Here is a 10,633-nt window from a genome sequence, read left to right as displayed (position 1 = left end):
AAGACAGGAAGGAATACAAGAGACAACTTGGCCTCTGTCGGGATTGTTTGCCATCATGTGTCTGAGAGAGTTCTTATATCCTCACTCCCTTCTCCCCTCCCAGCCCTCAACTGGGAAGCTTGAGATGGGATGGAGGGAGAAGAGGTGGAGAAAGATGCAAGCAGAGACTTGTCAAGGTGGGCAAACCTCACATCACCGCAGTCAGTTTTCTCCTTCCCTCAGAAGACGGCGGAGGACTGGGTACACCTCTCTCACCATCATCTGTGGTCGTGTTTCCTCTGGCACTTACTGCATTATGTCTGCAAGTTGCTTCATTTACACAGGAGCAAACTGAGGTTCAGAGAGGTGAAAGGAGTTGCCCAAAGTCACACAACTAGGAAGAGGGATAGACACTCTAGCATAAGGGCAGAAAGTTGAGGTAAAATTCATACCCCTTGATCCCGATTTCCTCGGTGAAGCAGGAGCAGAGGTGGGAATAGGTGTTGTAACAAGGTTTGGGTGAACGGGACAGCCAGGCCTGCCGAAGGTTCTAGACACAGCCAGGAGTGTCCTCATCATCACCTTCCATAGCTCAGGTGTGTGCACATTTGAGGCAGAGTATAGGGCACCAGAGCAGACACTTCAGACTCGTTTGCCTATTCTCATCTGTTCAAAAGGGATGGGGTCGGGGGTGGGGAAGGAAATAAATTAAACCAGTTGCTCTGCTTAACAAAGCCACCGGTTGCGTATCTTATATTTTGCACTTTTCAGGTGATTTTATTGGCACTTGCATAGACGGCCTGCGGCTGGGTTTCTGGGCCTGTGATTATACAGGCTGCTAAGTCAGTGTTTTCCTTAATTATCCAGGAAATGAAGGAGAAGGAGATTATTTATTTTCTCATCCTGAATGATACAGACATCGCCAGTCCTTGGGAGTTGGCAGTCTGGATCTGTCTAGGTGAGCTGTAGCGCCCATGTCAGCTCCCACGCTGAACCTACCTGGGAACCCCTCCTCCTCCCTCCCCCACTATCCAGTTTGTATCATGAAATATTGTATTAAACACCTTTTTTGGGGGAAAATATGTAACTTCCATGTGCTGAAAAAATGCAGTTGATCTGCTCAAGGGCAGCCACCTACACTTGTTTTAACTGCCGTGGAATCACGATTCATAATTTGGCTTGAAAGGTGATTAAGGCCCCTTGGCTGAGTTTGCATTCCCTCACTCTGTACAATTATGTTGCTGTTTAGTAGGATTTAAATGGAAAAGGGTGTTTATCAAGTGAAGGCAAAAACATGTTATGCTCTAATTTGGCAAAAGAAAATGTGTTTTTTTTTATGTGAAATGTACACAAACTTTATATATCTGTTAACAACAGACAACTTTCAAAGTATGATTTTATGAAAGTTGAAAACATCCATCCATGCAGAAACAATACCTAATCTCAGGAAGGAGGGGCTTTGAAGGGACCAAGTTGTGTCATAGACCCCATGACACATACCCCCTAACTATGGCAGCCCATCCATCAGAGCTGAGTAGATAAGCCTTGTTGTTAGGCCTTGGCCAATGAGCATCTCAGTGACCACCATGATGGTCAAGAGGCTCTTCCCTGAGTTTCTTGGGTGGTGTAAGCCCTGTTGTTCTTTTCAGATCCATTAGTAGTGAGGAGGTTCTTCTAGCATGACTGATACCAAGAAAAACAACATAGATATCTATGTCTTAAATCCAGAACCTGTGAATATGTTACCTCATATGGCTAAAGGGACATGATTTTTAAAAGCAGAGAAAGTTTCTTGGCTATAGTCAGAAGAAGATGTCATGATGGAAGACGAGTCAGAGAGATGTGACATTGTTGACTTTGAAGATGGAGCAATGGACCATAAGTCAAGCAATGCAGATAGCCTCTAGAAGCCTGAAAGAATAAAGAAACTGATTCTCCCCTGGAGCCTCTGGAAAGGAACTCAGCCCTGCTAACACCCTTGATCTTTAGCCCAGTGAGACCCATGTCTGACTTCTAACCTCTGGAACAATAAGGTAATAAATTTGTGTTGTTTGAAGCCACTAAATTATTGTAATTTGCTATAGCAGCAATACAAACCTACATGGGCTCAGAGACTGATCGATAAGTGTGTGGTTAGGAAGGTTATTTTGTCAATTTGAGGACAAATAAGACAGCATTGTCCATGCCTCTTTAACCAGCAGAAATAAATTCTAGAATGAGTAAAGTGGGGTTCAGTCTAGCAACCAGGATTTTGCAGTTGGGACCATGCCTAAGGAGTGCTGCAAATCAACAGGCCCACATCCAGTTGGTTGTTTTGGCACTGGACCATTAGAACCAGCACAACTTTCCAAGGCTCACTGGTGTCTCACCCCTGCAGTTTCTGTGGCAAATCCACTAACGAGAGGAAAATTGAGAGAGAGCAGGAGAGGGAGAGGAAGCAGAAGTTAAGAGTGAGCTGCCAAATGTTTTTGGCTACATTCAGGATATTTGAGCTCAGAACCTCTTCTTTATTTTTTTAAAGATTTTATTTACTTATTCATGAGAGACACAGAAAGAGAGAGGCAGAGACACAGGCAGAGGGAGAAACAGGCCCCATGCCAGAAGCCTGATGCAGGACTCCATCCCAGGATCTCGGGATCATGCCCTGAGCCCAAGGCAGGTGCTCAACCACTGAGCCACCCAGGCGTCCCTCAGAACCTCTTCTGAACATGAATTTTAGAGTTTTAATGGCTTAATCTTAGGGAATAGTCTTATATTTCATTTATGCCTTCAGAATGTCTTCTAATGCTTTAGTTTCAAATTGCTGCCCAAAGTGGTTGATGTATATACATGTGTACAGACACTCATACATCCAAGTACATGCACGCACACATGCTTCTGTGCCAAATCTGGTAAAAGTGATCTTGAGCTTCATTCTGAAAAGAACAGAATATGCATATAGTCACCTAGAGCATGGGCTTAATGGACTCTGTCATTTTCTCCAATTTTGTCCCAATATGGTTTCCTTTTTTTTTTTTTTAAATCACATTGGAAGCTCTTTTGTAAGATGTTTGTATGTGTAGTTGGACTATTCATTCTCTATCCAGAGAGCCATCCTAATCTAATATGTAACAAGAGTCTAAAAGCTAATCAATAATGGAACACAGATCTGCCTATAGAAGTCCCCACACCTCCTTGGAGAGGAAGCTGCACAAGAGAGCTGGCCTCCAAGGGCACTTCCAACTTTATATTTATTCTATGATGATTCAACTCCATGTGTAATTCTTTGTATTGTCACTTCCAATTATTTTTGGAACAAAAACACCAGGGAAATGAGTTACTCATTTCAAAAAGCACATTCATATTTGATAAATAGCTTACAGATTAGAGGGAAGATGTTTACTGAGACCAGGATTCAAAGCGCTTTCCTGGGGATCAGACTGAAGCACTGGATGAAGGATGACAAATCTGCGTTACCTAGATCATCTGAAGCTCATAATGCAGGGCTGGGGACCTCAGGAGTTCCCCTGAAAACAGCACAAAGACAAGCCTTTCAGTGCGGTTTTGGCCAGATGCAAGTCTCTGGGAGGCCAGCGTCCATCTCCTAACTTCATGTTCAGTAGCTCAGGGAACAGAGTGGGCCGGGACCAAGTCTGCCTTGAGAGGCAACATCCAACTTCCTGTGCCACTGTCCTGTGTAGAAATTATGTAGCTGCTCCAAGCGTCGTGCCCCTCTGTTCCTGAGTCCTTAAGTCTTTTCTCATTTCCATCTCAGTGCCCAGAGGAAGTTTGGGAACCAACAGAATTAGGTTTCTGTGTCCTGAACTCTGGGTCCTGCAAAGTAGAAGTGAAAAGTCTCTTCTTATTCTCTGCTTTCTTTGTTTATTTAGCTATTGGGTTGGCTTAGTCCGTTCAGGCTACTATCACAACAAGCCACACTCTGGGTGGCTTAAGAAACAGTAGAAACTTATTTCTCATGGTCCTGGAGGCTAGAAGTCCAAGATCAGGGGGCCAGAATGGTTGTGTTCTGCTGAGAGCCTGCTTCTGAGGTACAGACAACTGACTTTTTGTTATATCCCTGTATGGTGGAAGAGGAGAGGGATCTCTGTGGAGCCCCTTTTAGAAGAACACTACTCCCATTCATGAGGTTCCACTTGCATGATGAAAGCACCTCCCAGAGGCCCCATCTCCTAATGCCTTCACTCTGGGAGTTAGGATTTCACCATAAGAATTTGGGGAGGACACTGACATGCAGACCATAGCGAGGACCATTTAACATAAATCTGTGCTGAAAAAACATTAACAGGCTTCATTCATTCATTCATTTACTCACCTACCCCACACATACCATCTTCATAGTACATTGTATTCTGGGATGTACACCAGGTGCCAGGGCTTCAGATCCTGTCCATAACTCATTTCAAAAATAATGTTTATTCTGCAACTTACTGCAAGCAGAGGGCATGCTCTTTGGACTGGGAAGGCGACCTCCCAGGAGAATCTCCTGCAGTGGTGTTGTTTGGTCCCTTTGAGGAAGTAAGCAGCTGACAGCCCTGACTCGCGTAAGCATCTACTTCACAGGAGTTGTCTATGAGCATCACTTAAGCAAATACACGTCAAGTGCTTAGAAGTATGTCTGGCGAGTGATACATGCTTTCAGAATGAGAGTGAGGTGTGTAAGATCTGTGAAGACCTGGTTTCTGCTGGGTGCAGCTCAGAGCCCACCAATGTTGGCCAGTGGGTGTGCTGGTTGCCAACATCCTGCTTTCATGGCTGTCAAATAACTGTCCAACTGGTCTGGGGAAGCCCTCATAATCCTTTGAGAAGGGACTAAGCTCTAGCAGCTAAGGAAGGCGTCTCTTCTTTGGTGGTCTGGCTATTTAAGGCTGACTAAGAAATACCTGCACTGTCTGTAGGAGGGAGACCTTGCCTTTCTGGTCTTTCTACTACTGGCTCCAAGCCAAGAAACTTGGCACCTGCCATGGAGGTGATGAAGAGCTACAATGGCTTGAAGGTTCAGCTGATGCAGCAGAGATCTCTGTTCTGAGCCGTGCGGGTGCTTGCTTAGACATCTCCTTTCAGCCACACTAATAGAGGCCTACTAAGTACAGCATGACTCATGGACAGATGAAGGGGAAGAGACAGCAGTGCTCCTGGGCAGTAGTGGGATAGAGCCCCTTGAGTCCCCGGGATCCACCTGTTGTCTGACTGAACCATATCCAAGTGCAGTGATTTCTGAAGACACTTTTCCTCTTCCAGGAAATCTAAGCCACAAAAATACTTCAGGAAGTCCACTGGGCATTCCCTTTTAGGAAGCACCATCTTAAAAAGGCAATAAAAATAGGAATAATGTATTAAGGGTGTACCATGCTAAGAGCTTTATGTTTATTATCCGACACATTCATTCTCACACCTCTGCGAGCCCACTACTGTGATTCTCATATTTTACAAAGAGGGACGTTGAAATACGGGAGAAAATAACACATTTAGATGAAAATGTCTTCCGATATATTGCCAGGAAGCAGAAGGGCTAGAATTTGAATCTAGGGCTTAAGACTCCAGAAACCATACTCTCAAACATTGCACATTACTGTCTTTCCCAACAGGACTGTGCCCTTGCTGAGAACGGGAGCTCCAGCAGAAGATCCATCAAGACTCCACTCCAAAGTGCATGTGGTGACTGTCAGATCGGCCCCTCAGAAGGGCAGAATGAAGCCCTCCTCTGCTGAGTACTGAAGAAACTTCGCCCAGCCCCATTCATCCCAAAGACTGCTTGACTAGACACTGGTAAGGATCAAGGTTTGCTGTAGCCAAGCCCGGGGTAGGGGGGGTGGGAAGTCCCAGTCTTTACTCCATGAGGCTACTCTCTGCCTTTCAAGGGCTTTTTTTGTTTAACATGCAGCACCAATCATGGACTCCTCTTTTCAATTTAAATGGGAAGACAATAGCTTCCATGTTTGAGGCCTTTTACAAGACTCTGATGATCTTTATCTTGTGCAGGATAAATACCATTATGGTTATTGAACACATCGATCATTATGCTGTGGCTATGTCTTCTCAATTAAGCAGTTGGCATGTTTGTTGTTAATAATGTACTAATATGGGGGAAAAGGCTTTTAGAAACAAAAGGGCCAAAGTGGGATTCATTCATGGATTCCAGGTGCATCTGGCTGCCATTTCATGCTATGCTTAGAAATCAAGGTAGCATCAGTGTGAACAAAGATCCATTAGGAATCAGCGGACATCACTTCGAAATTGTGGGTTTGTATTTGGGCAGGATGGTAACACATCCTGGCATAGGACACAACCGCCATAGTGTATATGTAGGCTTTTTAATAATTGTGGTAAGAAACAGATAACATAAAATTCACCATCTTTTACCATGTCAAGGTATACAGTTCAGTACTGTTCAGTATATTCACATTGTTTGCAACCGATCTCCAGAACTCTTTCATCTTGCAAAGCTGAAGCTCTATTCCCGGCGTGGGACAACTGCCTATTTCCCCTCCCTGCAACCCCTGGTATCACCCTTCTTTCTCTCTCCGAGAACGTGACTTCCTCCTGTAAGTGGAAACGTACAATATTGTCCTCTCGTGCCTGGCTTCTTTCACTGAGCCTAATGTCCTCGAGATTCATCCATGTTGTACCATGTGACACAATGTCCCTTTTTTTAAGGCTGAATAACATCACCCTGTACGTACAGACCACATTTTGTTTATCCATTCATTAGCTGGTGCACACTTGGGTTGCTTCGACCTCTGTGTAGTTTAAATAACATTGCTAGTGTGCAAATATCTCTTTGGGATCTTGATTCCATTGTTTTTGGAAATATACCCGGAAATGTAATTGCTAGATCGTAGGGTAAATTCTATGTTTAATGTTTTGAGTAACCATACTGTTTTTTTCCCACGATGGCTGTATCATCTTCCCTTCCCGCAACGGGGATTCCAGTTTCTCTACATCCTCACCAACACCTATCTTTTGGCTCTGCAGTAATCTCTTAACATATCTAATGTCTCCTTTACATATCAAATGTGGCCTATCTTTTAGAATTTCACCAACACAACGAGGAACAATATACTCTCTGTATGCACAGCAACAGTGCACCTGGGAGACTTGGTGTGCTCGCTTGGGAGGAAAGGCCTAGTAGTTGCTTGTTTTAAGCTTTAAGCCTCCAGGTCTCTTCCTCTCTGATGCCTTCTATGAACCCTCCAGCAGCAGGCAGTAACCATCCTATCCGTGCCCTATGGCATTATATTGCCGTTATTTTTTTCCACGTCTGAGGACTGATCTTTCTAGCTTGTCTCAGGGCATGTTCAGCCCCGTGCTGTTCCCACTGTGCACAGCACAGTGTCACAATGCAGTGTGTGGTCTCTGGGGTCCGATTGCCTGGGTTTGAATCCTAGCTTTGTTATAATTTGCTCTGTGACTTCAGGCAAGCTACTTCCCCTCTCTGGATCTCAATTTTCTCATCTGTTAAATTAGTATAATAGTATCAATCCCATAGCCTTGTTGGGAGAAGTAAGTTGGTTAGCATATGAGAAATTGTTCAGATGCCTCTCTGGGGCATGATAGGTGCTCCCACATGTTAGCTCTTGGCGTGGCTGTGTTACATTGCAATTGGGTTCAAGTTGTCTGGGTAGTCCCTGGTAGCTGTGCTCTGCCCTGGTCTATCCCTAGAAAGGTGGATTCTTAGGGAATTATAACTAGGTAGATGACCTTGAGGAGGGCAAGAGAATGTAAAGTGACCCGACTTCTCTTTAAACTGACTTTTTTTGAGTATACCATCCAGGGAGTGCACATCTCTGAGCTAGTATTCTTGGGTGCTTGCCAGGATTGCTCTTGTAGAGACTGTAGGTAGGCCAGGAGCTAGGATGGGACAGGGCCAAGGCATTCTTTAGAGAATAAAATAAAGCTTTCAAGACAATTATTTAGATTCCTAGATTACATAGTCAATTTTCCAGTTGTTATTCCTGACCCTGTAGTAAAGTCCTGTAAAGTTTTATTTAAATGCTCCAGCCATGCTTCTTTTACATTATGAGTGATAAAGGGTAGTGTCCTATGTCCACCCCCCTAGAATGATGGATAACAGGGTAGACCAACTGCCACCCCACCTCCCATCACAACCACCCCCCGACATGCCCACTATCAACCTGCAATATGGCCGGCTGTGAGCAAAGTCAGGAATCAGTGAAGAGGCAGGCCATATGATGAGTGGGGCTCTTGACTTCAGCTTAGGGTATAAAATATAGCTTGGAGGGTCAACTTCCTCACTTGAAGAGCCTCCCTCTAGAAGGACTATTGTCTTAGCTCAGGTTGCTATAACAAAAATAACATAGAACTGGATGGGCTTAAGCAACAGACATTTATTTCTGGAAGCTGGAAGCTAGAAGTCCAAGATCATGGCTGGGTTATGGTGAGAGCCCTCTTCTTGGTTCATAGATGGCCACCATCTTGTATTTTCACAGGAAAAAGAGAGACACCATCACTTTAGTGTCTCTTCTTATAAGGGCACTAATCCCATCATGAGAGTTCCACCCTCATGACCTAATTATCTCCCAAAGGCTTCCCCTCTAAATAGCATTACATGAAGGATTAGGGCTTCAACATATGAATGGAGGGCAAGGATACAAATATTCAGTCCACAGCAGAGATTGCCATCCTTGAAGGCTATAAATTTTATTTTCTATTAAGGAAGGTAGTAATTTCCTTAACGTGGTCGGAGCTATCAATGCTAGTTTCTGGATCAAACTTTATTTGAAATTATTTAATCCTATGGTGGCAGGACTGGCCTGTAAGGCCCTCTGGCTGACCTGCCCCTCGTTTTCCAGCCAGAGACATCAAGGTTCAGAGAAGAGAAGCCTTGTTACCAGGCCCAAAGCTAGAGACCAGCAGAGCTGGGATGAGGACCCAGGCCCCTCAGACACTGCAGTGAATTTTCCAACCCTTGCTATTGCCTCATGTGAGAGGATGGAATGTGGCATGGAGCATTTCAAAGTCACTTTCCCTCCTGTCTCATCTTGCTTGTCAGAGACAACATTGCCTTAGGACTGAGGCTGGATGAGAAACCACGTCTCAAAATCCCTCAGCAAGCCTGCTGGCATGGCTGTGTCAGGAAATTCTCAGAAAGGAGAGCGGGAAAGACATTTTTGTTCACTGCTTCGTAAATAAGAGAAATGGTGACCATCACTCAGGTCGTACCAGGAAAATTTAGTACCACATTCGTCTTCCAAAGGCCTTTCGTTCTTTAAATCTCCTTAATTTCAGGGTTTTTTTTCCCTCACTGGCCCCTGCCTTCCAGCTCCGTGACTTGAACGGTGTCCACTCTCAGGCCTGGCATCCTTGGGGAGGAGCTGCCCTGTGTCTTCCCAGACAGTGGCGACCTTGTGTAGACCGGCAGAGACCAGGGTGGTGGGGCTTCTGGGACCAGCAGGCCATCGGCAGTGACAGAGATGAAGGCAAGAGTAGTTTACCCTTCACAAATATGGATAATTGCACAGAACGCAAAGCTGTAGAGAGATTAAGAAAGTTCAGCAGGAGTCTTGGGAGCTTTCTCGAACTTTTGAGGATTTATCCAAAATGAACCTTTACCCTTTTGCAGTTCATCCTCAGCTAATAAAAAGAAATCAATTGAAGTTATAATCCTGTCGAGTCCTCCAAGAAGCAAGCCATCAGAGAGGACAAATCTTGAGATGTGTCTGTCCTTGGAAAACTGGGTCGAACTCAAGGAAAACACTCATTCTCCTGAGACAATACCTCTCTGGCAAAGCTGCCTCCCACCCTGAATAAATGCAAACATGCCAACTGCATTGGAGACATTGCATGCCAACTGTCCGTTTGGAGATATTCCTCTCGTTTTAGACACAATGAGAACACCATGTGACTGTGTGCTTCAAAGCATGACATGCAGGCCGGATCTCAAACTCAGGGTCAGCCACAGAGACAAGACACTCATCAGCTCAGGACACACTTCCTTCGGCCAACATTGTACCAGGATGTGTAGAGCCTAGTGCTTTCTCAGAACAGCCCATGGAAGCAAAGCAAGGCGGCCTATCACCTTCTGGCTGTGGCACCTACTTTCTAGGGGCCTCAGGTTTGTATAAAAAGAAGATTCGTGTCCTCCTAATAGCATCACCACTATGAATAAAAGCCAAGTACTGAACATCTTTTGGGTGCTTATTATGAGCTGGGCCCCCTTCTCAATCCGTTTCCCGTGCTGGGTCATTGAATCACCACTGGACTCCTATGAGGAAGGTGATATTAAGTTGAATCATACAAAATTAGAAGATTTGACCATTTCTGATTTATAAAAATGGCATTTTCATATAGTTGAATCCCAGATGGCCCATTTTACAGATGAGAAAACTGAGACATAGAAAAGTTAAGTAACTTGGACCCCAAACACCCAAGTTACAAGGGTAGTAAGGACAGGCCGGCTCCATAATTCATGAGAGCCAGCACAAAATTAGCAAGAGGCCACTTGTTCAAAAGTCAGGGAAGGGTTTCTCAAAGTTACAAAAATATGAAACCTTTTTCCTTTCTTCCGCCATCTCTCTCTGGACCTATCTTGGTGATTTTTATTTGCTGTTCAATGTCACATTCACTTGAGCACAGAGATACTTGCCTTCAACCCTCAAAGGTGCCCAGGAGGCCCTATGAGGCCCACCAGCTTCCA

General features: G+C 44.7%; 1 long non-coding RNA gene across 1 annotated transcript; it reads left to right on the top strand.

The window, feature by feature from the left end:
• The first annotated feature begins 1,708 nt into the window (after window positions 1-1,708).
• LOC112668566 (uncharacterized) lies at window positions 1,709-10,069 on the top strand. Its single transcript, XR_003141721.2, has 3 exons — window positions 1,709-2,012; window positions 5,565-5,745; window positions 9,560-10,069. It is a non-coding gene; the product is annotated as an uncharacterized LOC112668566 (long non-coding RNA).
• Window positions 10,070-10,633: the final 564 nt, after the last annotated feature.

Source organism: Canis lupus, chromosome X (assembly GCF_003254725.2).
Source record: "Canis lupus dingo isolate Sandy chromosome X, ASM325472v2, whole genome shotgun sequence".
Lineage (NCBI taxonomy): Eukaryota > Metazoa > Chordata > Mammalia > Carnivora > Canidae > Canis > Canis lupus.
The sequence above is the reverse complement of the archived record's forward strand: the minus strand, read 5'-3'. Positions and strand labels throughout refer to the sequence as shown.